The sequence below is a fragment of the Anas platyrhynchos genome, chromosome 5, assembly GCF_047663525.1.
Source record: "Anas platyrhynchos isolate ZD024472 breed Pekin duck chromosome 5, IASCAAS_PekinDuck_T2T, whole genome shotgun sequence".
Classification (NCBI taxonomy): Eukaryota; Metazoa; Chordata; class Aves; order Anseriformes; family Anatidae; genus Anas; species Anas platyrhynchos.
Window position 1 is genome coordinate 13,335,058 of NC_092591.1, and position 26,161 is coordinate 13,361,218.

Here is a 26,161-nt window from a genome sequence, read left to right on the forward strand (position 1 = left end):
TGTATGCAGCGCTTTAAAGCAGTTACTGTATGGGGAGAGCCGACACCGGTCACTGACATCAGAAATATTGAAATAGAGGGCTAGATTTTGCATTTTTAAAGGGTGTATGCACAAGCTGGGGGAAGGGTAATTTCCAGCCAGCAGTTCTTTGGCCACAATCAAATTTTAAAAATACAGGAACAAGATGGATGAAGGTGCTCTTATAATTTACTTATTGATATGGATGAATTTATTTCCTTTTAGAGTTTGCTGAGGGATGACTGGGTTAGGACTAGGTGACTTTGTTGTCTAGGTAAGCACCAGGGAACTACGCAGCAATTGATCCATCTTTGTTACAGCTCAAATGTGCTTCATTGGTATCAGGTGGGTGGTGAGGTGAAAGGTGAGGTTGGGAGAAAGCCAAGGATGGACATTTCTGGTCTCTCTCACTGAGCAGTTATTTTTACAGGGCTCCTTTCTTGTGCCTTGTCATTCACATCAGTAATAACACCCTGTTTTTCCTCTTGATTCATGAAATATTTGAGAGTATCAGTACTTTACAAGGGAGAGAGTAGTTTGGTTACAAAGAGGCACCGCTGATGGCAGGTTGCCTGCTACTCTGACAGAAGACCCAAACAAATCAGAGTCTTCTCTTTTCTTGGCACTTGTGCAGTACTTTCCAGAAAACACCAGCATAAATAAAGACTACTCTAATGGGGCACAGTAGGCAAGGCTCAGGCACTGCCATGGCTATCAACAGCCAATACATCCAGAAACACCTCAGCTGTCTGAAGGAAGAACAGACCTGGCTTTGAAGTTGTGGTACGATGCATCTTTGTACTCAGCAAATGGCGAGGAATCGCTTTTGTGTTTGGTGGGTGGTTTGCTGGATAGGACCAGCCTCTCCCTGCTGCCACCTCTTTTCCACCCTTTTCAGGGAGTTGTCTGTGTGTCTCTTGGTGAGCACTTCTGAAGAAGATAAGAAATCAAATGCAGGAAGAGAAGGAAGGAAGCAATCACCTACAAAGCGACAAAATTAGGGGTAGTGTTTGTCAGGTGCCTTGCCTTTTGGTTGGGCAAGCTTTCTAAGAGATTTTTTGTTTCATACACATGTATGAGGCATAAATGTTTGCAATTATTCTTTCTTTTCCTCAGTAAATTGCCATTTACTTGTACATAGCATATGCTAAACAGTTCACTTGTACAGCCTCACCTGGCATATTCAGGATGGAGTCTTCTTCTGCCCATTCTGCAGTAGATTTTTGTCATCACTTCTCCTCTCTTTCTGTCAGATACATGTGGATGTTTTTGTGTATTTGTCTGTGCCAGGAAGTGAACTGGGCTGTTCTGTTTGTGTGCACAGAGACAGAACTCTTGTGAACAAATATAATGCTCTGTGTCAATGAAAGTAGGGCAAGCAGTAGTGTATGGTGTAGGTAGCTGTGATGAGGACTGCTCTTCAGTTCACAAGCCAGAGTAGGAAAGGTAGAAGCAAGAGTGGGCCATTACACATTTTGCAGTGAAATGGCTATATTTTATGTTATTTATTTATTTATTTATTTATTTTTATAGAGGGACTGGATCATGCATTTCTGGTGTGGTTCAGGTTTAGGACAGAGAATGGTTCTGCAAAGAAGTTATTCCTGTCCCTCCAGAGCTGCCTCATTTAGACGACCTGGGTCCTTTTTTCCTTTTCTGAGTGCTTCATAAAAATAGACGAAAAGAAGAGTTCTGTTCTCAGATGAGACTCTTTATGTTCAGAGGGAGATTTGAGTCAAAGAAGCCATGCTGGTGCATCTCGTGTGCACCCCACTGGACTCCTCTGTGCTGCATGTTGGTCCTCCTTTCTGCAGAGCAGTAAACAGCTGAGCAACTGTTGGCAACATACGTTTTTCTGCTGTTTGCTTTCTTTTGGACAGGGTTTTTCCAAGCATTTTTGTAGCATGTACAGGAATCTGGTAGGCTAAAGCATAACATGTGCCTTTGCTATCTTTTTTTTTTTTTTCCCTCTTGTTTTTTTCTTAATCAATCCATTTCCATGGGTGCCTATTGTAGCTAATGCAACCTGCTGTAGCACAAGCTGGGGAAGCCAGGTTCAATGAGTCAGAAAAACATGCACTTGGAAAGAAGCAGGCAAAAATCCCACATAGTGAGGGCTTACATTTTTTATGAATTCAGCTGTAAGAGTCAGAGGTCCTGGGACTTATAGAATGAGGTTAATGCAGGCACTAAGCAAGGCAGTGGGGAGAAGCAGGCACTGGAATCATGCCACGAAACAATGCTTTTTAAATTATTGTGTGTGCTAATAACGTAAGGACTGCCAGTTAGAGGGAGACCAGTTTGTACAGCATACCTGCAGCCATTATGCTTGTTTAAATGTCACTTGGCTATTTGGAGCCAATTGTCCATGCATTGTGATCAGTCCATCCCCTGGAAATGGGAGGAGAGCACCCCATCTTCTTCGTGTGTCAGACTGTCTTCTTACATCTCCTGTATTGACCTAGATTATTTCACGTGAGGCCCTGATCTAAAACTGATCTTTACATCTCCTCCTTGGCTGCGTGACGAACACGATGCTTCCAGGGCACACTGTAGCGAGCCAGGGGTCCACTGAGGGTTGGGCTAGGGACTGCTGTGGCATGCGGGATGCTTAGCTGAGCATCTTTCCAGGAGGCATTTTCTGAGGTCAGTGTTGTTGTACCGTTACGCCAGCAGTGAATCTGGGCTACGGAATTCAGGAAACTACAGAGAATTGAGTGAGAATCAGAGCATTTTTGGGAAACAAGTACCGTTTAAAAGTGATCATGGGATTAAGGTGAAAAAACAAAAATTAATGGAATGTAGATAGACCTCAGCATGGCAGTAAAGCCCTTTGCCTGTGGGGGAAGTATTTTTTCCATTTTGGATCTTCTAAAGGAAATTTGGGGTATTCTCTCCTCTGGTTGAACAGGGAGAGAGTAAATTCAATTATTATGGCAGAGGCAGGTTTAAAATGCAAAGACTGTCCAGAAATTAGGTCTGAGTGTTTACGGATTGATTAATCTAAATCCTTTATAAAAATGTGTGAACTGTTGATTAAACTGGGAATAGGATCATTGTGGTTTTGCCTACGGTCAGGACAAGATTACTGAGTAACTTTACCTTTCTGCCAAACCTTATAAAATATAATAAAAAAGTTAAGTCCTTTCCCTATTTTTTTTTGTTTGTTTCTCCTCAAACTGATTGTAGAAGTCAATATAGTCTTCAAAACTCTCTAGCTTATTGAAGCCAAACCCTGCTGTAATCAGTAGATACATCGAATAGTTGTGAAATAATCCCGAGAAATGGCTGTGAACTCCCCCCAGTTTCCTTCGTACTTTCTCTGCGCGTTTTCCAGAAGGAGCAGCGTGAAAGCTACAGCGGTGCTTGCCCCTGCTTCCACCACCACTGTCAAAGTTCATTAGCGCACTCGAGTGCACTCATAAATGTCTGAGCTCTTCCAGTGTTCGGAGGCTTCCAGCCAGCAAACCTTCCGACCTGCTCTCCCTGTTTTGAAGAAAAACTCAATGGTCAGGGTTGGAGGTGGGCACTTGAGGTTTAATTTAAATTCTTTGGCCCGATAACACCCAGATCCATAAGGGAGTGTAAGGGTGTGTGGGAGACACTGCCATCACTGCCTTAAATAATTTGCTCCTTGCCCTTTCCTGTTAAGTTTGCCAGGCTACGCCTTGTGATTTCAAGCTGGGATTTCTTAAATTTATTTTATTGTATAAAGGTAAAACTGGGCAAATACCGGCATTCCCTCCTCACTTTCTTTTCCTTTGCAGATGTCTTTGCTCCCAAGGGCCAGTGGGGCTGCCAGGAGGGGTTGCCTAGGGGCTGGCAGTGCCCCGGGTTAGCTCTGCTCCTCTCCTGGCAGCGTGCAGCGTTCGGCTCCCTCCCAGCAAATCCCAGTGAGTCACCAGCCCGCTGGCTGGGCTATCTGATGGGAACAGGGACCGGGCTGCTCTGCCCACGGCCGCCCCAGCCACAGAGCTTCTCCTTGGCCGCACCTTTCCCTTCCCCTGCTCTGTCCTCCCAGCCTTTTGTGCCTCTTTCCTTCGTAACACAGCTTTTCAGCCTTGCCGTCAGGTAGGTCCTTCATTCACCGCTGCCTCTGCCACTGGGCCCTGCAGTAATAATGACAGCATTTTTTTTTTAAATTTCCTTTTAAAAATCAAGTCCAACTTTTTTTTTTTTTTTTTTTTTTTTAATGGAAATGACTGCTGAAAGTAAACACAGCTTGCAACATGCAGACTTATTGGGCCAGCATGAATTTCCTTAATAAGCTGGGGCATGCGTGTGTACGCGCGTGTGTGTTTTCCCCCCTTAAACCACGGAATAAGTGTGCTGTCGCTTTAAATCCTAACTCAAACTTTACTGGCGATTTTACAGAGCCTGGTTTCATTTATAGTGGAGCCAGACTTGCTGTGTGAGAGCCGTCCGCATGCTGGAATTAGTCTTAAGCTCGCTTCTGTGGCGTTGCCAAATTCCATGTTTGTGTTTTATTTAGAATTCTTTTCACGGCCAGTCGAATCTGTTCAGGCACACATAGGCAGTGTTGCGCCCCATGGAGAAAATAAGCAAGTTTGCGTTTTCTTTGGCATAGGCCATGGCCACAAAAGACTGCGGTCTAAAAAAACATTTTTTAAAAGCTATTTTAACCCATAACAGATGTATAAAGTAGGCACACGCATGCCAGCTTCCTTAGTTTTAATTAAAAAATAATTATGGCTTTAATGGGATGCTAGTGACAAATTTGGATGAATGGTGGGTGACATTATCTCAAGGCTTGCTTCAACTTATAAATTAGTGCATTTCTCTTGGCCAGTGGTACAGATGAAATTAAAAGAAGGAACAGATTAATATTTCTTAAAGTTACATCGAACCAAATGAAAAATCAAATCAAATCTAAGAACAAGGCCCTTTCCTCCCTCGCTTACTCGGATTCCTGTTTGCATGAGATCACAGAACATGGAAGAAAGGTTATTTTCCCTGGCTGATAAATGATCTGGCCGATGATAAAGCAGGCTCAGTTTTGCAAGGTACCTGTCCCTCCCGTAATTTCACATTGGTAGCCACATCTCCAAACTATTGTGATTAATGTCAGCAGGCGCTTCTATTTATAACCACGTCTAACTAGCTAACGTGGTACCTCCGAGCCAGGAAATCTTAAATATAAAACCATACGTACATGCTGTATGTTGCAATGGTTCTCCCTAAATACCTCAGCTAGCTGGCTGCCTTTTGGACTGCGGTGCTGTGATTCTTCACATCTTTAGGCTATTTTCAATTTGGGGCTTTTAAAGCTCACCAGAACTGGGCTGGATGCACAGGTATGTGCAGGTAACAACAGTTTATATTTATGAAGAAGTAAACAAAGGGGCAATAAACATGTAACGAGCTAACCCCAGATGGTATCTCTGCTGTTATTGCAGTCAGGTGTATGCAGAGCAGGGAAGGGAGAGGGAAGGATTAGCCTGGGAGGCTGTGGTATCTGGAGCTGTTCGTTCCACCACTGTGTGTGCCAGGGGCTGGCTTTTTGGAGGTAGGCAGTTGATGGGCTTTGTGATCTATTGCACAGACAGACGAGGATCATTGTGCATGTGGAAGGCCAAGCCCTGCGTGCCATTCAAACATATTCCTTCACAAAACTTCTCATCTGCTTAACATTTAGCCTCCATTATAACAGACCCTAAAGTGCTGCTGATATATGTAATCTAGATGGTGAGAGCTCTTCTCCACTTAGTTGCTGTGACAAACATAGTACATCGCCTCCTTGTTAAAAAACAAAAGCATTTTCTCCATGTGGAAGGAAAGACAAAGAAAGCAAGCATCATATCTTTGGTGTGTAGCTGCACACCTTCTGCTAGACTCGTCCACATTCATCTTGAAGTCTACAGATGCTTTGCTACGAATTCCCATGTGAATATGGCAGTGTCCCCCATCTTGCTTGCTGAAAGCTGTCTGCCACGTTAAGCCAGAGAAACCCAGCATGGGGAAGCTGCTTTGCTTGGTACAAGCTAGTCTGGAGAATTTTGCTCATCATCAGGTCCCCTGAGTGTGCAGGATGTCCATTGCCTGAAGCTGAACCACACTGGACTCTCCAAAGATATGTTTTTTAAGGTTAGTTTAACTGCAGCAAGAGAGGGAGAGATTTTCCTTTGTCAATTGTCTGAGTACTTCTGTGGTAACATTTCCCTGAGCTTGAATTCCTTAGAAGTGAAAATGAAGTTCTAGCATTAAAACCATGAGTCATACAGTGCAGATGAGAGTCATTTCTGCATTCCTGGAATTTTTGGAAGGGAAACATTACATTCACGTTAATCCTTTCAATTATACCTTATTGCTAAAATAATCCATGAGGCATTCTGCAGTAGAGCCCTCTGCTATTTGGTTACAGTTGAGGCTTTGAAAATAGCACCTGAAAGCTTTTAGGCTCCTGTGTTTCAGTATCTTATTTTTCTTTTTATGTTTCAGCACACAGAATGGTCTGGTGTCTTTTCTATTTACTCCTTAGGATTTTTTTTTTGTTGTTTAATAAATAAGGCTAATTTGATTTGTTCTGATCTGTCTCGAGTATCTAACTGCTGCTGTAGAGAATGATTAATGTCCAGTTGAAAGGATTCCACATCTATAAATGAGAATTGAAAGCAGATGTTGGTTTGATGAACGTGTGCTGCCCATTCCTTGTCTGCACTGGCTCAGAGAGCAGGCTGCTGAGATATCGCTATCTATCAAAAGAGAGATGTTAGATGCCAAATACAGTTCAGAGTCACACACCTAGCATGAGCTGAGTGAACAGTTAACAAATAATGTATTCCAGGTATTTTTTTTTCTCTGCTTGTGAGCTATCTATACACAAGACAGTGTTATCCTCAAATTGTCAGAAGTGCTCGACAAACTCCAGTTCAGGGAAATACACTGTGAATTGATTACAACCAGGACTCTGAGTCTGGGTTTTTACTCACCACGCTGTGTTGGTATGTTGTCCAAGGGCAGGTAAGTTCAGTTTCTAGTGCTATTGCATGTGAAGTTCTGATTCTGAAGATTCTGAAGCTAATCCAACCCTTTAAAAAAAAAAAAAAAAAAAAAAAAAAAGCTGGTACAGTTCCTGGTACAGTTCTCTTTTATATTAGTGGACTGGCTAGGTGCTCAAGCATTGCTGGCAAGCAAGGCCAAATGCTTTTCAAAGTTTTCTAGCTTGAGTTCATGAAGATCTGTGGAGAGCATGCAGGGAAAGAGCAAAAGACCAAATTGCCTGGGCACAAGATCAGCTTTTGCAGCATTCAGCCAACTTTGTTGTACACCTGCACACAATAAGGGCAACAGCTTTTTAGATAAAAGGTACAAACAGGACTGTTTCACGTGGGCTCCTCAGTTTGGTAATGCATGATGCTTTACAGTCTTTTCACAAGCAGTGCTCTCCTGGTTATCAGAGTATGCCTTCCCAACCAGTGTGTAACAGTAGTTCAGCAGCCAGTGCATGTTAAAGTTCAGAAATTTTGGCCATGGGCAGGCATTTCTGATAATGGCAGTAGGATTGCCAGTGTTTCATACAAACATAGAGTACTTGTTTTTTAAAGCCTCTTTTAAAAATCTTTCCTGGACTTTTTAAAAATATTCTCCAGTATTACAGCAAACCAAAGAGAAAAAATAGTTTGCTTAACACATTTTGTCACTTTGATTTTTTTTTTTTAATTTTGTGAAATGTCCTTTTCATTTTTATTTTATGTTTAATTACCATTCATATAATTCCTATGGCTAGAAGCTATTTCACAGATGGACAGACAGAGATGTAAAGCCCAACACAAATCTTCCTTGCTGTCTATAAATCAGGCTGATTTGGGATGCCTCTGTGTCACAGGAGAGAGAAGGAAAGAGAGAGGAGAGGAGATGAAGTATAAAAGGGATTCGGAGAGGACTTGGAGTCATGGAAAAGGATAGGTACCAGCATCACAGAGCTCTGATTACATAGGGTTTCTGTTCTGTCGTGATGTAAAAACTACAGTAAGGAAAAATACTTCCAGTGTGACCTTCCACTTCCCTGGTACCTGAATAGGACTGTAATACAGCAGGCAGCTGAGAATGGGAGAGGTTGGTTTTACATTTATTTGTCTTCTCCATTTGGGAAGTAACTATAATGACGTTCATTTCAAGTGTAATTATTTCTTGAAATCCTTTTTTTTTTTTTTTTTTTTTCCACAGCTGGTGCTAAACTAAGCAGCTAGATTTTCTCCATTAAAGTAACCACACTTTACTGGGGTAAAACCTGGACTTCTAGATTGCTTCTAATAATTTTTCCTGACCTGTGCCTATCTGTGCTATAAAATCAACAGTACCCAACTGATATGCTGTGATTGGAGATCTGAAAGTGGACCAAAAGAAAATATATGGCTGCTCTCTCCCTACCAGGTCATACATTCAGGTTATAAAAAAAAAACAACAAAACCTGCCTTTTGTCTTGCACTTTTTTTTTTTTTTTTTTTTTTTTTTTTCCCCCCACTCTCTCCTTAGCTTTCTTTTCTTGAAGTGCAGAAAAGTATTGATGTGAACATGACTATTCTATATGATGCTAGTGAGATACTTGTATTTATGTGTCTGATAGTGTCACTGTTCAGTCTGTAGTGCATGGTAAAATTCATTTCTGTGGGTGGGAGCCAGGACTTCATCTTCAAGCGATGGGATACAGCTGGCAGTGCAGTCAGCAATATCTGTTGCAGTGTCTCTTGATGTGGTCTCATGGACGGTTGTTGCTACATCCTTGCTTGGGCATAAGAGAAAATGTCCTTGAGAAAATGTGCAAAGCGAGTAATCTTTTGTAATATGGTGGATTTCCCCATTGCAGTGAACCCAGATGTCAGTACTGAGCTGTGAATGCATACACTTTGCAGGACAGGGCTTGTCCGTAGTTTTTTATTGTTTCTGGAAGTGGTCATCTGTGTGAGCACACTTGTGCTATGAGTCAGTATTGGTTTGCTCTGGCTGTTCCTTAGCAGGTTTTCCTGTGAACAAAGGTGTGTCTGGCCCTAAGCAAATTGTGGAACTCCCTTGTGTTGGCAGCCAGGAAGGTGCAAAGGGGTTGGGAGCTTCACGTGGAGCGCACAGCTCACCACGCATCTGAGGCATCTGAAATCTCATGTTTGGTCTGCACAGGCAAATACCCTGTTGGCCTTACACAACCGAGGGCATGGCTGCAAGTTTTAATCATGCATCTAAAATCAAAGGAGAACACTAAGCACAGGGAATGTTCCATGGAAAAGGCAGCTTTAGGAGAAAAACAACATGCTCTCTTTACAGTGGGAGAAAGGAAAGCATTACAGAACAGGAGCCCCCAGTGGTACCTATGAAACAACCCTGTATCTGGCTAAAAAGGGAAAACCCAGGTTGGAAACTGTCGAGTGGATTTGAGAATTTGCTGTGTGCTTTTATTGGTAACCCATGAAAAGTATTAATAAGAGACAGAGATTCTTGTGTCACATGTCCTTTTCCATATAGTTTGGGAAATCTAAATCTGAGTCTTGTTTCTCCACTGAATTTCCCCTGTGATCTTGGAAAAGTCCCTTAATTCCTCCATGGAAAGTCTCCCACCAATTCGGTAATGAATTCCAACTCTTCAGTCTCTCATGAGAGTATTATGAGGATAAATATGTGGAAGTTTCTGTGGCACTCAAATACTAAAATAATACAAAGCTACAGAAATATATAAAGTGAATGAGAATAATTTAGGTTAATTTTTTTAAGTAATTGCTCTTTCTGGGTTTTCTTGGATATGATGGAAATGAGACTGAGAGCCATTGATGGTGAGTGATGTTTGTCCAACTGTTATTGTGAGTGTTTGAAATCCTCCCAAGTGTATACGAGGTACCGCTGTTACTTCTCTCTGTGAAAACGGTGGATCAAATTGTGCTCTCAGGTACAGCAGCTCAAGACCATTGCAAATTAAGCCATTGGAAATCAATGGGGTTGCACATTTGTAACTGAGATTGGAATTTGGCTTGGCCTTGCCTGGTGCTCTGTGTGTTAATTCTTGCATCTAAACCTGGAAGAAATGGCTTTTTTATTACAGCAGTGCTTGAAGAGACCCCAGGAAAGTAAGGTGTAAATATTAGAGGCTGCCAACAGCTAGTGGCAGTTTCGGCCTAATAAACTGGAAGTAAATAACTTGGTGATTAGCTGGAATTGGCAGGCCACTTAAACACAGCTCTGACTGGGTACATGGTTTTCCCTGTTCACACCTTAATACTATATAACAGCATGGATAGATGCCTGGAAGATATATGAGCCTCAGCAGAACTTGTTCTGAATCTACCTTGACACCTCTATTTGTGAATAATCTTAATGAAAATAACAACAAACAACAACAATATGTACTTAGCTGGAACCTTTCATCCCAAGAAGCCCAAAGCACTCCTAATTTGAAGAGCAGGCAGACAATAAAAAATAAAATACGAGTCATTACTGCAAGGATAGCTTTGTAGCTCAAATGCAGAACTGGGAAACAAGTGGAACTGGGGCTTCTTGCTGCTGTCCCCATCAGTCAGTCCTGCTGTGAAAGTGGTCAGCTGCCTTTCCCCTGGTGTGTTGCTGTGGTGGGGATGTGTAAGGGCTAATAATATGAGGCTTAATCTCAGGAAAACAGGTATGCAGATAAAGAAAGCAATGCAAGAACCTAAACAGGATTACTGTGAATAGACTTATATATTCAGAGAAATTTAGTCCTTGGAGATCCACTCTAGGAAGAAATACGATCGAATAGCCAGGGAAGAAATGAACTCCTTCAGGGCAGGACCTAGACAAAGTCCGTGGGAGATATCAGAAAAATCAATTGGTATTGATTCAGTGGACATTAGATCAAGCTTCTTGCTCCCTGACTGCCATTAAGTTGTATTTCAGGAGACAGCAGGGCATTTTAGCAAAGGTTGTAAGAAGGTTTGGCGCAGTCCAGTAATTTTTGTCATTGCCATGCTCCTGTCACACTACTCCCTTTTCTTATGCCTGCATACCATGAGTAACAAGAGTGGATGTCTGTTTCAGTTGCCATTTGCTGCCTTTCTGAGTCCAACTTTAAACTTTAATACACAAACTTATTTTAACATTTTGTTTTTGTTCCTCTGGATATCTTTTTTCTTTGCAGCAATAAGGTTCTTGCTGCAAGGAGGAATTCCCCTCTCCTCTGTAATAAAATGACCAGGCTGGATTGGCATTGTGTTCTCTAACAGAAAACGATATAAAATGCATAAAACAGTGCCAGGCAGCCTGACAGAATTAATACTTCTCAGTATTGTGTCACTCGTTTTGCAGCCTCCTCTTTTCAATTACCCATCCCTCTTAGTCACTTCATTAGTCATTATTTTTGGCAATGGATGCAGTGATCTGGTCTGATTGGAAAGCACCAGTGTACACTGGCCGGGTTTGTTATTTATGATTAGTGGCCATCATGTAGGTATGTAGATTCCTAAGAAGTAAAGCTGTATAGGTGTTAGAAAGCATACTGTTTCTTCACCTTTATGCTCTCAGTAGTCTTTTGGTAGTTTAGAAATGCACCAATGATCCTTAAAAATGCTACTACCACTTGCCTGAGATTATGCAGCATAGTTCGTCTTTGTGATTTCTCCTAATCAGCCCACACAGGTAAGTATAACCACTTTGCAGGCAGGGAAAAAAGTGGGCTTGGGCACAGACTTGATTAGTAGATTTCGAGCCTCTAGACATCTCCTCTGGTCACGTTGCTACATGAACAACGGGCATGAAATGACTGTATGGTTGAAAGTGATTTGCTTTGGTTTTGGATTAGACCCATAATCCAGGTCAGCAGTCATCAAGTTATCTTGCAGGAGATAAGGGTATTTTGGCCCAAAGTAGAAGCTATTAACTTCCACTGTAGCTGAGAACACGTGAAATAAACTGAGAAAAGAAAGGACCTAAAAGGTTTAAATATAGTTTATTTTATCTTACTGAGATAAAGTACTCCATACCTGGAACCCTCTAGGAAAGCAAACCAGGGTTGGCTCCTTAGTGTTAATCTCTGGGTTTTGAAGAAGCCAGGAATCCAGAATGGTCTTCTTATGTGGGATTTCCTCACTTCTTCAGCCTCTTGGTGAAAGTAGAGCTGTGTTACGGTAGGTGTGCATGGTATTTTGCAAGCAGACATGAGCTTGCTCTGCCCATGCTTCAAGCCAACTGGATGCATGCCAGCCCCACACCGGAAGCCGTTCAGCTGTGCGAGCGAGGATGTTGAGCCCAAGCCCCGTATCTCTGCAGGGCTTGTTCGCTCGGGCTTGGTGTTACACTAACCACAGCTATGTGCCTCTTGCACTGGTGCTGGCTTGCGTCTGGCCAGGTTGGAGTGCAGGCAGGGTGAGCCTTTGTCGGCCTGCCAGATACCATATAGACATACCCTTCCTCACCATAGGTAGCAGTTTCTCAGGCCCTTAATTTTCGTTGAAGTCAGCATGAGCAAACGTTACTCATCTTGAGTAACGGTTGCCAAAGGAGGACCTTTGTGTAATGCATGGATTTAGCAATCTAGGCATGGGCTTTGCATTACTAATTTCTGGTCTGCTTTCTCACAGGCCTTTCCACTCCCTTGGTCACTGTCAATCCCCTTTCCTGCTAGCTGCTTCAGCCCATAATTGCATCTGACTGCTGTGATGCAGTTGTCAGCCCTGGAGAAGTCTCTAGACTTTATCACTACTTCTCCCTCAGGCAATGCAGTTTTCCACCAGCCCTGAGAAGCTGGTTTCAAGCCTCCTGAAGCTGTTGAGATCTCAGCAGTGCAGTATAGTGATATTGCCCCTTTCCCTTTGAAGAAGGGTATGGCAATTCAGACCTAAGAGGAGAGACTTTAGCAAGCTGAAGTTTCTTCCTTGGGGAATGTATTAAGGTCTTCACCCTCTGAGGGTGCAAACTATGCCTCACAGAGTGGAGCAAAAACAGTCAAAAAGAAGTTAACATTGGCTGGTGTTCCTAACTTGTCTGTGCTTTGTTGGGTTCTGCAGTTAAAGGGGTTGTAGAAATGCATCTTACCTTATTTCCTTTCACTGCCTATTACTACTAATGTACTAGCATTCCTTCCTACTTGTCTTTTAGCTGAGTAAACTTGAGCTTCACAATCATATATGAGCTTGAAATTACTCAGAAATATTCATCTTACTTCAGTTTTTCAGGTGCTAGCACTGGTGTTCTAAGAATAAAGAAAAAAGAAAAAAAAAGTGTGAAATTGTGATCTATATGACTCACTAAAAGCTTCATGGTGACTTCTGTCAGGTTTCTGTTATGGATTTGTGTCCTGAGAATTGAGAAGACTAGCACATGTTCACTTTGCATCAATTATTAAAATTTCAAATTGCATTTTTCTTCCTACTGGAATGAAACCCAAACTTAAAGATCTCTGAGAAATGGAATTTAGTGTTCATTTTTTTTTAAGGCAAAATCATGATATTTTGGTTCAGTCACAAAAGGCTTCTAGGTCAGTATCAATGCTGTTTCAGCATCTTTCTCTCATATTGTTTTCAGTCTGATAAAGGCATTAGAATATTTGTCTTTTGACTGCTAGGACAGGTCCCTGACCACTGGGACAACTTTCTTTCTCAGTCTTGCACAGTCTTTATGATGAAGCGTCACTGATCTCAGCTATTGAAACAAGCCAGATTAGCTGTCAGGAAGCTTTGCAAGAAGTGTTCCAAGTGTTCCAGCTCTATTCCAGTCTTCCAATATGTTCTAATTTTATCCATATAAATCAAATCTGCAAGGTAAGATCTGTGGTATCCTCTGGAAAGGAATGTATAAAGTCTTGTACATTGATTACATTGCTTGCCTGGTCCAGTTATCTTTCAAGAGCTTTTCTAATCTTGTGGACATAAGAATAACCTTCCAGTTATCTCTTCCATGCCCTGTGTATCCCAGGTGGATTCCAAATAGGATCTGAAAATCCAGATACGGGTCACTCAGCCCTGAGGTGTTACAGGTACCCTCTTAGACCTGTGAGGAAAGTAGTGCAAACATACCTTGTAGAGTAGATGCGCTTCACAGTTGGAAAGATGTAACCTAATTTGTCAGCTATCACAAAACACTCGTTTCATTTACATTGCTACAGTTTTGGCTGGAACTGTTCAAGCCCTGCAGGGTTCAGTTCACATACAACCTTGTGAACTGAACCCTGCTCTCAGGTTGAGGAAGGGTGGGTGGTGGAGATTCAAACCTTTCAGGTTTACTTAGAGGGATGAGTCTGATAAATTCACACTTTCAGAATTCCTCATCCTCTTAATCTGTTCACACTGAGCCTTTTTGTACTCCTTAATCAGGACTTCATAGTGATTCTGGAAATACCTTCTCTCCATTTGTGTTTCTGGCTTCTCTGCTGAGTCACCCAAAACACTACAGAATACTTTCCTGTCCTTTGGGGCTCTAGGTGCTGTCACTTGAATTGTTATGAAGTATGTTCAGGATCTGCCCCATACTGTACATTACATTTGCAGACTTAATCTCCTTTTGGTAATTCACATGTGGACTCTGTCCACCCAGGTTCATGAAAAGTGAGGTTTGTAATTTGTACAGAATCTGATAGGAATCCAGGTCAGTTCAAGCTGCTGAGAACAAACACCGGAGCAATATTGTGACTTGTTAAATGATATTTGCAGCAGGATCCACATCCAAAAGCACCCAAACCAAAATTCTGTAGGCAAAACTGTATTTATATTCCACTGCTTTGATGTGGTTTGTGCAAGGATTTGGTGGCATTTTGAAGACACGGTTGTGTCTGTATCTGTGTCCCCTTCTTGAGCAATCACATTAATTCTCCAGTGTGGTTTAGTGTGTTGGCCGTATTCTGTTTTTGTTTATACCCACTTGACATTACCAGGAATTAAATACTTTCAGTGGCAAACCTTATTAAAGATGAGGTAATAAAAGAACAGGATTTTGTATATGCTCCCAATTACCTTAATGAGTATATATATATTTTACTTTGGCTGCAGAGACATTTTAATGTGGCTCCTCAACTTGGCACGAAGTAACTCCCTTTCTTGCTGCTTCCCTTAGGTGTCCAGGAGGAAAAATCAAAGCCTGTGAGTAATTTAGCTGTGTGGTCCACCTCACTTTTCCCACAGTGACAGTATTGCTTCTCCGTTTAAGTGCAGTGCAGAGCATGTGGCTTTGAACATGTAGATTTTTGTGAAAGACAAACAGGCTTCTTCTCCCCTTCATGCTAGAAATGGCAATAGCCCTGAGAAGTCAAAATATTTCCATCTTGTTCTATCTGTGCATGAGTGTGCCTGTGTTTCATGTCCTGTTATCATTGCAGGAAAGAATCCCCCATCCTTGATAGCTTTTTTTTGGTGCTTTTTGCAAACACGAGAGTGAAGAAGTAAGGGGGAGCTCTTCCACAACAAATATCGCTTCATGCTCTGGGATCTTTTGGAGACAAACCTTTATTTTTTAATTTTTCTTCCAACAGTCCTTATTATTAAGATATTCATTCTTATAACAGGATGTTAAATAATTAAGCCTGTGGAAGGGACAACATCAACAAATGCTGGAATATATTTAAATAATGAAGAACATCTTTAATTTGTACATGTAAAATAATTGTGGGCCGATGGCAGGTTAAGCATTCATATTTATTAAAATGTACTTGCTTCTGCTTTAGAGGAGGAAGGTTGTCGTTTCCTATACTCTCCCTCAGCCTGAGCCACTTCAAGGCTTCCTTCTTTTCAGTTGAAAAGAATCAATTATGCATTGTGGTGGCTTTCCCCCAAAATACTTTGCCTGATTTTGTTTTAGCTGAGAGTGCTCAAGTCATTCATCTTTGTACGGGAAGGAAGAGGGGTGTAGAAATTAGCCAGCCTGTAACCAAATAACTTGGCCTTTAGTGCAGATTCCTAGTGATTCAGAATATTGACAGCAATCAGGAGTCTCAGGCTGTTGAAACTTCCCCTCTAATTGAACTGGGAAAGGTAAACCAGTTTCAGTGCTCCGCACGCTGTAATTGCAATAATTTAATTTAGCTATTTAACCTGTAATTCAGTGGTATTTATTAAAGAGCATAGGAGAAAATGAGGCCATTAGGAGCCAGAGATGAATACATTGAAATGAAAATGAACACTTCTAACTGCTAGTTGACCTTCGTTTTGTAGCAGTTTTTATTAGGCTGGTCACGGTAATTACCGGGACGTGAATCATGGAGAAAAGTGAATAATTCTGTAATGAACATTTTTATTCATTATCTCACATTTTCAGGAACCAGAAAAGTATCATGTAAAAGTATCTCCAATATTTTCCTTTTGTTTGTTTGTTAGTTTTTTTTTTTTTTTTTTTTTTTTTTTTGACAAATAAAGGTTTGTGGACAATAGCCCAGTGCAAAACATCTTTCCACTATGAGAATTCGTATCATGCTAAATTGACAGCCCTGTGGTGCTCAGCCTGCTGCACACACAGCTGTGTGACACCCAGCATCTTGTAAATCAAGTGGGCAGCATAACAACAAATGTAGGGCACGCTGGTCACCTGTGTCCAAACTTAGGAGGCCACATTTTGGAGCAAAACCGTAGGTGTTGAAAGTTTCAAGTGACTCATGCCAAGGTATTCCTCTGATCCCAAATCCTTTCACCCTGGCTCCTGCCCAGAGGTAGTTTGTTTGCGAGTAGGTCCTCCCCAGGGTCAGCGAGCTATTTTGGGGTGCAAAGTTAGCATCCATGGAGGCCTCCAAATTGTTTTTGTAAGTAAGATTGAGGCTTCTCCCAACACCACCGTGAGGCCATCCTCCATTTTTCTCCAGCTTCAGCTCACATCAGTATTCCCAGCGCTGGCCTGCCTTTGGCGTGTACAAGCTGCATCCCTAGAGTTTTCTCTAGGGGAGGAAGGGTACAGGAGGGAACAGGAGTGGGTGGCCTCATGTCTCTGTCTTTTGCAAGCACTGCTTGGGGTCTGCCGTCTCACTGGGGAGCTGGGCAGCAGGGGAGGGACTCAGCACCCTGCACAGAGGTGGGAGTCTGCATGCTGCCCTGCTGCGTGCTGTGTAGTGGGGTCTGCTGGGTGTCCTGCCGCGGCAGCCCTCCCGGCCCTGTTGTTTCATTAAATCTGCTCCTTTGCTGCAGCAAATTGTTCAGGGTTAGTGGCTCTGCAAGGAGGAGAACGGGCAGCGTTTTGGCAGTTGTGCTGTGATTGATATTCTGTTCGCTGCTCTTGAACACTCTGATCGTTCTTTTTACCGCTCTTGTTTTCTTACTAGTGTTATTAAACCAGCCAGACTCTACAGGGACCTGGCCTCCTGCACTCCCTTAGTTCACAAGATCTGGAGGGGGTTTTCCTTTTTTTTTCTTCTTCTTTTTTTTTTTTTTTCTTTCTATTCCTTTTCCTTTTTTTTTTTTTTCTTCTCCTTTTGTTTTTGTTAATTGCTGCCCCATGCAATGAGATGTAAATTCAGTGAGCAGTGCAGTGGGGAGGGCTACTCTTGGAAGAGTTGATAAGCTCCTGAAATCCCTCCAGCATATCTGCACCATCCATAGCCACAGTAATTCTAACATGGATGAAGAGGGTGATTTTATTAATTGCAATTATTCACCCTGAAGACCATGTCAATAGTTCCAGGTCTGAAGCCCTGCATACTGGAGATGATCTTTTCTAGACATTCTTTTCTCTACTTAAAAGTGGCCAATAAACCTACACTAAGCAGCAGTGATGAAAAACTCCAGCTGTACTAACCTCTTAATTTCCCGAAGTGTGTGTTTTCATACTTGAAGCTCTTTGATTTTCAGCCTGACTTAGAAGAGGAACATAGGTCTCATTTCTCTTTAAAGAGTTCCAGTGATGCACATTCCCAAGATAGTTTTCCTAATTTCTTTCATTGTCTTCACTTTGAGGCACATCTTGGTCCCACGGGCAAATCTCTCACAATGGGGCTGTCGAAGCTTGGTGTTCAAATGGCTGAAGCTATGTTCTATGGGTTTAAGGTGGTAAAAAAAATGGTGGAGGTGTAAGCGGGAAGGTGTGAATACTTTCAACATTCACCTAGGGTCAGAAATTGGATGTAACTTAAAAACTGAGACTGGAGAAGTGTGCTTATGGAGAAGCAACAAGGAGCTGGGCTGAAAAAAAATGATATGTGATATTTTTCAGCTGACTTATTGTCCTGCCATGTCCCCTTACCTGTAGGCCACCTTACTGCACTGCCTAGAACGCTAGCCTGGTAAGGATGCCACCAATTTTCTCTGCCTGATACTAGATTTAACCTCTACATCACCAAACAGTATAACTCAAATGCTTTCTGGGGATTGGAAAGCATTCACCCCTCTTTGGAATTTGGCAGAATGATCTCAGGGTGGCTTGCCAAGTCTTTTGTGGGGGGTTTAGTTACCTATGACTAGTTTTCTTTAGAATAATGCTGCATTCTTCTGGGCCCCTGTTGCTAAATGGAGATGTACAAATGCTTGTCTGACCACCCCCATTCAGTGATCAGCCAGAAAACTTAATCTGGGGTCAACCTAATGGGGTCAAGTTTTATCACTGATAGTTTTCATCTGTGGTGGCTAGTTGACAATTACGGATGATATGTGAATACTGACTTAGTATCACTAGGATGTGCAAGGATTTGAGAAGGCTTAATACAGCTCAGAATTTAAAATAAATTTATATATATTCTAGGCTGCATTTCACTTAAAGATATTTATTGGTCTTGTTTATTTAAAGGGGTAGAACTGAATGCCTATAGTAAGGATCTGTTTATCTGCCCATTTCTTTGCAAGGCAAGAGTTAAAAATCCTTGCTGTACTTTTTTCTACATCTATATCAAAGGTATCGTAGTGGTGAGTTACAGACATATCTGTACAAATAAACATACATTCAACATACTCCTTTCATGTTCAAAATATATTTTAGACGCACATATATCCCCATTTATATGTGGGTAGACAATAAGCACAATTTTACCATCACATTTTTGTTTGGAAGCAAATGCCAGCCTGTGATAACAGTATACCTTTTCTAGCAAAGGATCTTTTAAAGCCATAGACTCTGGCACATGAGGCTGTACTATGACATAATTGACCTCCGTCTGAGTTATGTGTCCTGAATCTAAAGCAAGGGCACACGTGGTGGCATCAAAAACAATCTGTGTCCCCCCGTGGAAAACACTATGGTTTGAATAGGCCTGTGAAGAACTAGGTATTTTAAAATGTTTTCATTTACTTAATTGTTTTAAATAGTGTTAATTCATGGAATCACAGAATCATAGAATGGTTTTTGTTGGAAAGGACCTTAAAGACCATCCAGTTCCAACCCCTGTGCCATAGGCAGGGCTGCCACCCACCAGACCAGTTTCCCCAGGACCTCATCCAACCTGGCCTTGAACCATCCACCTGGCCAGGGACCATCCACAGCTTCTCTGGGCAACCTGTTCCCGTGCCTCACCACCCTCTGAGTGAAGAATTTCCTCCTAAACTGTAATCTAAATCTCCCCTCTTTTAGTTTAAAACAGTTCCCCCTTTTTCTATTACTATTGGCATTACTGCAATATGAAAAGAAGTAAAATGCTGGTGGTGGTTTAACTGTGCTGAGTTTACCTAACATCGGACTCTGTATGAGCACTCATGAGCTGGGAATGAAATGTCACTAGGGTATGTGTCGTTGATGGAGAGTCACCAAGGCTGTATTAACTGTGCTGACTCCATTGCTGCCATGGAAGTGACTATCAATTAGATATATCTCCATTTCCTCAGTGGTCCTCACCCTCTTGCCCATGTCAGGGAGCAGAAGTAATGGACAGAGTTGATGAGCTTAGAGGACAAAATTTTACCTCTGCAAACCCTTGCCAGGGTACAACTGCATGGAAACCGCAAAAGTATTTAACACAGAAAACCAGGATGGCCTCTTTGGACAGAGCCTGATCACCTAAATGATCATAGCTAAATTCTCATGTATTGAAACTTTGAAACTCCTCAGTTGCCCAGTTGCTTGGTTACAGGATCATTTGTCAGCTATTCTGGTAGCAGGGTGAGAGGTGGGGGAACTGGAGGGAAGGGGGGAGAAGATTACATGTGCTGTTGAAAATGCAATGAGCACATTTGATCATATCTAATTCCCATTTATATTACTGTGGACATCCCTACTGCCCAGCTGCCCTCTCAAAGACTCAGAGCTATGGGATTTTTTGATGCATGAATGAAGACTGGGAAGAGGGCCAGCATGCTGTTCATAGGCTTCTTCATCATTTATTACCTTCTAGTTTTAATTGTTTTCCTGCTTCTCTTGAGATATTTATCTATGAGGAATTGTACTATGCAATGCAGACACGCGAGGTGGCAACTGAAGATTGCTTGTTAGCTCAGTGCACCGTACAATAGATGGATCTTAATAAAATAGGGAAGACTATTTACATTAATAGAAGAGGCTCATTCGTAAACCTTTTATTACTTAAGTGCACAAGTTTGACTCCTGTTTATCCATTACAGAGGTGTGGGTTATATAATAATCACCACATAGCTGCATTGTCTATATCCTTATAGTAATAAAAATCAGATCTCTCCTTATGCGACTCTGTTGCACCCTATTGTGTCTGCAGGGTTACATTTATCTCTGCTAAAAGCCTCTAGCAGATTTACAGTAGGGCAAAATTTTGTCTGCTTAGTTTCTGAATGGCACTTCAGCAGTGGAAAATTAAAGAGAAGCCACCTGAAGAGAGCTTGATAATTGGAGGTAAAACAAAGGGGTAGTTGGCAAAGGAGGGAAGAACATTTTAATTTATAATTAGTTAGGAAAAGATAGGAAACCCAAATAGAGTGAGATTTGAAACTAGGCTGTACATTTAAACACCTCGGTAGCTGATGATCCTGGGAGGCATTCAGATCTCTGATTCCCTATGGCTTTAGTGGAGATTCACGGTCCTTTTCTCTGGTTAACCACCTCCAGTTATCTTTCGTGGTCCCCGTGCTGTTTCCCCATTCTGCTGAAATTCTTCATGCTGTGGCCACAGCCTCTTCTCCCTGTGGAGCTGACAAAGGTGAAGGGGAGCAATGTATGGCTAGAGCACAGAGGAACTTGGTTTGCTTTCAGTCAGCTCCACATCCTGATACAAACATGTTGGTGGAACCCGGAGAGGGAGATCTGGCAGCTGTGTGAAATACAGCTCCAGCCTTCACCGGCCGGTACTTTGTGTTTTCAGAGTACCCCACACTGTGCAAGAGATGTGACAAATTGCACAGAACCTCCGAGGAAGGTCAGGTCTGCAGGCTGAGGCAGGAGTGACCACTTTGATTTAAGTCCTCTTTGATATGAAGAACAAAAAATTACAAGTCCCCTTTCATGCTTTCAGGGATAGAGAATTAGGAGAGTTTTCATACCTCTGTCCCACTTTAGTCTTCAGGAAGGCAAAGTTTATGTGTTACTCCATTTTTTTTTAATTTTTTTTTTTTTTTTTTTCCCAAAATACAAAATCTCAGAATGGTTGTGCATGCATTCGATATCGGAAAAATTGAAGGCCACTAAATGGAGGGGATCTTCCTCAGTGGAGGAAGTGGCTTTAGAGACTGGCATTTCTGAATCTGCAGCTCAAAAATTATTTTATTATTTCTCCCAATGTTTCAGTGTTACTCTTTGGGGTAATGGATAGTGCTACCCATTTTGTCACCATGAAAGTTCACATTATTCACTCGGTCAGGACTTCTCTGCATGTCAGCTACCTAGCATGCACAGTTAGCTGGGAGTATGTTTGTTGACTTTGATGGGTCTGCTGAGCAGAGTCCACATTTCCAAGTTCAGTAGACAAAGCACATACACCAGATTTATCCACTTCTCATCCATCTTAACAAAGGGATAAATATTGACTCAAGTGTTCAATCATCTTTCCCTCCCCCAGACCCTTCCAGCAAAACCCAATGAGCATGCTTTCTGGATGGGCTGAAATGACCAAGCTTAGGTAAAAATACCTTGTGGTTGTAGATATGATATTGAATCAATTAGTCTGTGTAATAGGTCATCTTGTCTGAGAAAGCATATATAATTTGATCTAAAAAGATGATAATATGAATTATATAAATATATATATGTATTTTGTAGTGAGCTAGGAAAACATTCTTATTATCATATATTTTTAATTGTATAGTGAATATTAAACTACATGAATCAGCTTGATTTGAAAATACAAAAGAGCTGAAATGCCCTAGTAATAAATCCATAGGTGTGTGTTGGGAAAGAGATGTGCAGCTTGCGTGACTGATGAGATATTAACAGTTCTGACCTGATCTCTTAGTGACGGATATTGATAACACTCATTTGTAAAGTGCATGGAGGCTCCTGTAAGGCACAGACACCACTGAAGGCGGAGGGTGTGTGTGGAGCTCACACTGAGGGCGGTGTTTCCACACAAGGTGCTTGGAGCACCCCGATTCATTTTTGTGAATCACGCCCATGAATTTAAAAAGCAGAAAATGCTGGTTATGTAATGCTGCCCTGACTCTGGCAATGTGACATTATTTCTGTCATGCGCTCTCAAGTGTTTCTCCTCATCAGAGACAATATCAAGTTGGGGCTTCTCTTAAGGATTTCCCAGCCTCACAATTAGGAAGCGCTTTCCTGATAATCAGACTGCACCATCACTGCCCCAATGAAATCCCATTTCTTCTTGTTATACCCCAGGGGGTTCCCCCAAACAATTCCTTGACATCCTCACTATCTGTCCCCTGTCAGACACTCCTGGATGCTTATCTGGTGCCTCCCACCAAACTCAGGCTATATAAGTCAGCCAGTCAGTCTGCTCCATGCGTGCCTGGGGCCTTTCTTACTGTTCCCATAACCCTGAGCTGCATTTTCTGTAAATCTAGTGTGCTGTGATGTTTTGATTAGAAAATAACTTCTCACTAGAGTTAAGCATTTGCCTGAGTTTGATAGAGGCAAAACAGTTCATACTGGAGGTGGTCAATTGACTGCACCATCACCTGACTCCATCTGCCTGTCTCAGGGGTGGTGGAGGAGGCTACGCACTTGGTCATTGCTTGATCCAGGGACGATGACAGTGAGGTGTGCAAAATGCCCTCAATTCTCGATTTGCACACTTCAGTCAGCCCTAGTTATGGGCCAAATTCAAACGCAGAGTGTGCTTGAAGTCAGAATCTGATCCACAGCAAGACATTGAATAGGAAACTGTTCTTATGCAGAACAATGACCCAAGACTGTGCATAATTCTGTACACCTTGCTAATTGGAGGGTGTTGTCAAATTGGAGGTAATTCAGAAAACAACAGCAAAAGTGATTAAAATGCTGTCAGGACCATTTCACAAGGAAAGATGAAAAGAACTAAAAATATATGAGGAAGTTAAATAAGAAGTGGGTAGGTAGGAATATGATTCATGTAGCAAGGAACATTAGGGGTAATTCAGTAGCATGACATCCCAGTCAGCCCCCCATTTCCAAAAGGCTGTAGTGAGGTCAGGATGCCCGTGAAGGCGGTGGGGCTTCAGGATCTATTTGATGCTAAGCACCAGGTGCATTTTCAAAACGTGAGCTGCAGCTATGAATAATGGGTAAACTGAATGATGTGTGAAATGAGCATTAGGAAAAACTTCTAGACCATGACTGATTTTCAGGTTGTATAGTGTTCTTAAGAGGTGGAAAAATGTCAAGTTTCAGCAAAGTTCTTGTAAATCCATCTCCCAGCATTTGGTGAATATATCCCTGTTGTCTGAGACATTTTAGCCTAGATCAGACATTAAACTTAGATTAGGAGTGGAAAAAAGAAACTATTTAGCAGATCAGAAAATCAAGAGCAAGCACACTCAGGGAAGGATGATTTGGGAAGGAGCTTGACTTGTGCCCAATGTTGAAGTTTTCCATCAGTTAGTTAGACAATAGGCTTCTGTGGAATTGGTGAGGCTTTGGTTTACAAATCAACTGCATAAAAGCAGAGCCAGATTTTGCTGTTCATATTGTAGGTAGCATTTTGTGATAGTGTGTTTCCAGGACTCACTCAGGTCCTCTCAGCAATGCAAGTGTTCCCATTAAATGCTCCAGGAGACGTATGGCAGATTTAAGGCAGATGGAGGTAGTTTTTCACTCACACTGAACCGAGGTGTCAAACTCATGGCTTTAGGATGTTGCAGAAGCTAAAAGGAACAAATGCCTTCAGAAAAGGACTAGGCAAAATCAGGCAGATAGGTTGGTGGGTGGTTATGCTGATCTGTTCTGGATCAGTCCCTGGCACTGAAGGACTCTAAATTGCCTATCGCTTGGTGCTGGGAGGCTGAAAGGGAAGGCTTGTGAACTTGATTCACGTGTTCTTTCCCTAAGCTTCTGCTGGTGGCCATAGTTGAAAAGAAGGGTCTTGTGTGTGCACCTGGATGACAAACATGACCTGGGGGGTTATGTTTTTATTAGCAAGAACAGCAGTGCCTGGTTCTTGCAGAGAACTGGGGGATTCAGCCCAGGACACCACCATTTATTTCTCTTACAGGCTTTGGATGTGGAAGAAAATGCATCATCTAGGTCTGACCTGAGTGCCCTCTTCCGTATTTTAACTAAAGGGGTCTTTCAGATCGATAATCCAGAATACTTCTGGGTACAGATTGTTTTAATTGATTGTCACCTCAGTTTAGCTGACCTGTTTTAGCCTTCCTATATACATTTACAGTGGGAAATTTCCTGATATAGCCAGTTCTAAGCTGACAGATATACAGGCTACACTGGGGTTTGCAGTGGTTAAAGTGAGTCCTTTTGATTAAACTGGTGCCAAATTCTGTGTGGACAAATCCTCATATTGTAGCAAACCCACAGATCCTCCCTTTCCTCTGACAATCATATCAGGCTGGTGAGTCCTATGGACCCAATCTAATAGAAATGGAATTTTTACCATGCAAATCTTATTACCTAAAGTGCCAATGAAACTAATGGGATTTTGGATAGAAAAAAAAATACTGTCTATGTGATACATAGTTTGGAATATAAATTCATTGGGTGGGGAATTTAAGGAAAAGGAGTTGTTATTGCATGGGCTCCTTTGTGGCTTTGGAGGACCTGTTCCTCCCAGCACCCTGCATCCCCCCCTTGATTTCAGTGGGACCTAACTGATGTTTGGAGCCTTGCTGGAAACACTGAGTTCCTTGCAGAATTTGGTTTTCAAGATACTCTACTAAGCGTCTGTTTTAGAATTTATTTGGGGGAGGAAAACAAAAATAAAAAATATCCCAAATACTCTGTTCCAAGGACAAACATTTAAAGAAATATGTTTTTCCAAAGGGAACCTTTTTTGCTGTGGAAGTCAGCTAAATGCTTCAAGAACACATGGAGCGTTTGGATGTATTTTGACAATCCGTGGATTAAAGAAAAAAGTTGAAACTATTTAGATAACATTTTGGTTTGCTCTGTCTCTATCTACATGCATGCATGAATATATACACCCCCCCCACATGCTCTCACATGTATGGTATATGTTACATACATGCAAGCATCCTCAGGCTGCCAACCTGTGTGGCAACACTCAAGCTGAGGGCTCTGTCAGCAGATAGATGCAAAGTTAATAACTGAAATGCTGCAAACACTAAAACTTTAAATCTCTCTCCTGTACTGCCTATATATTGTGATAACACAGCACCATTTACAGTGGGTCCAGAGCCCCTTGTCATTGCTGGGGCAGAATCCCTACTGGCTCTTTTGGGAGCTTAGTGTATGTGTACATTTAGGCCTAAAATCTTTTTAATAATCTCCAGCTCTGTGCCATTTTGATGGTGATGTTGATTATTTGGGTTCCTGTCACCTTGGAAGCAAAGACGCAATAAACGATACCTTTATTTCTGTATTTATTTTAATGAAACATGCAGAAAAGGCACTTTAGAAAAGTGTACGAAAGAGGAGGAGGTCAGATAAAAACAACTGCAGTCTGATGTTCGTTTTTGTGGCGTTGATAGTTATTATTCCCAAAGAAAATAATGTCCTTTTTTATTTGCTTTTAACATTTCGCCCTTGGCATCTGTTCCATCCATTGTGGACTAACCTAGACTCTGTTCTCTGACGATGGGTTAAAGCGAGCACTTACTGAAAAGCATTCTCTACTTAATTACTTTTCCTTCTTCTGGAAGCTATTTTTTTTTTTTTATAGTCACATGTTAATTGTGTATTAGTAGGCCTTTCTGATTAGTTGAAAACATAATGAAACCTTTGTAAACAACAGGGAGAAAGAAGG

The 26,161-nt window shown here is 41.8% G+C and overlaps 1 protein-coding gene across 8 annotated transcripts in view; it reads left to right on the top strand.

The window, feature by feature from the left end:
* The window catches only part of BCL11B (BCL11 transcription factor B), a 95,897-nt gene that overhangs the window by 47,900 nt on the left and 21,836 nt on the right, over positions 1 to 26,161 (top strand). The window lies entirely within an intron of this gene.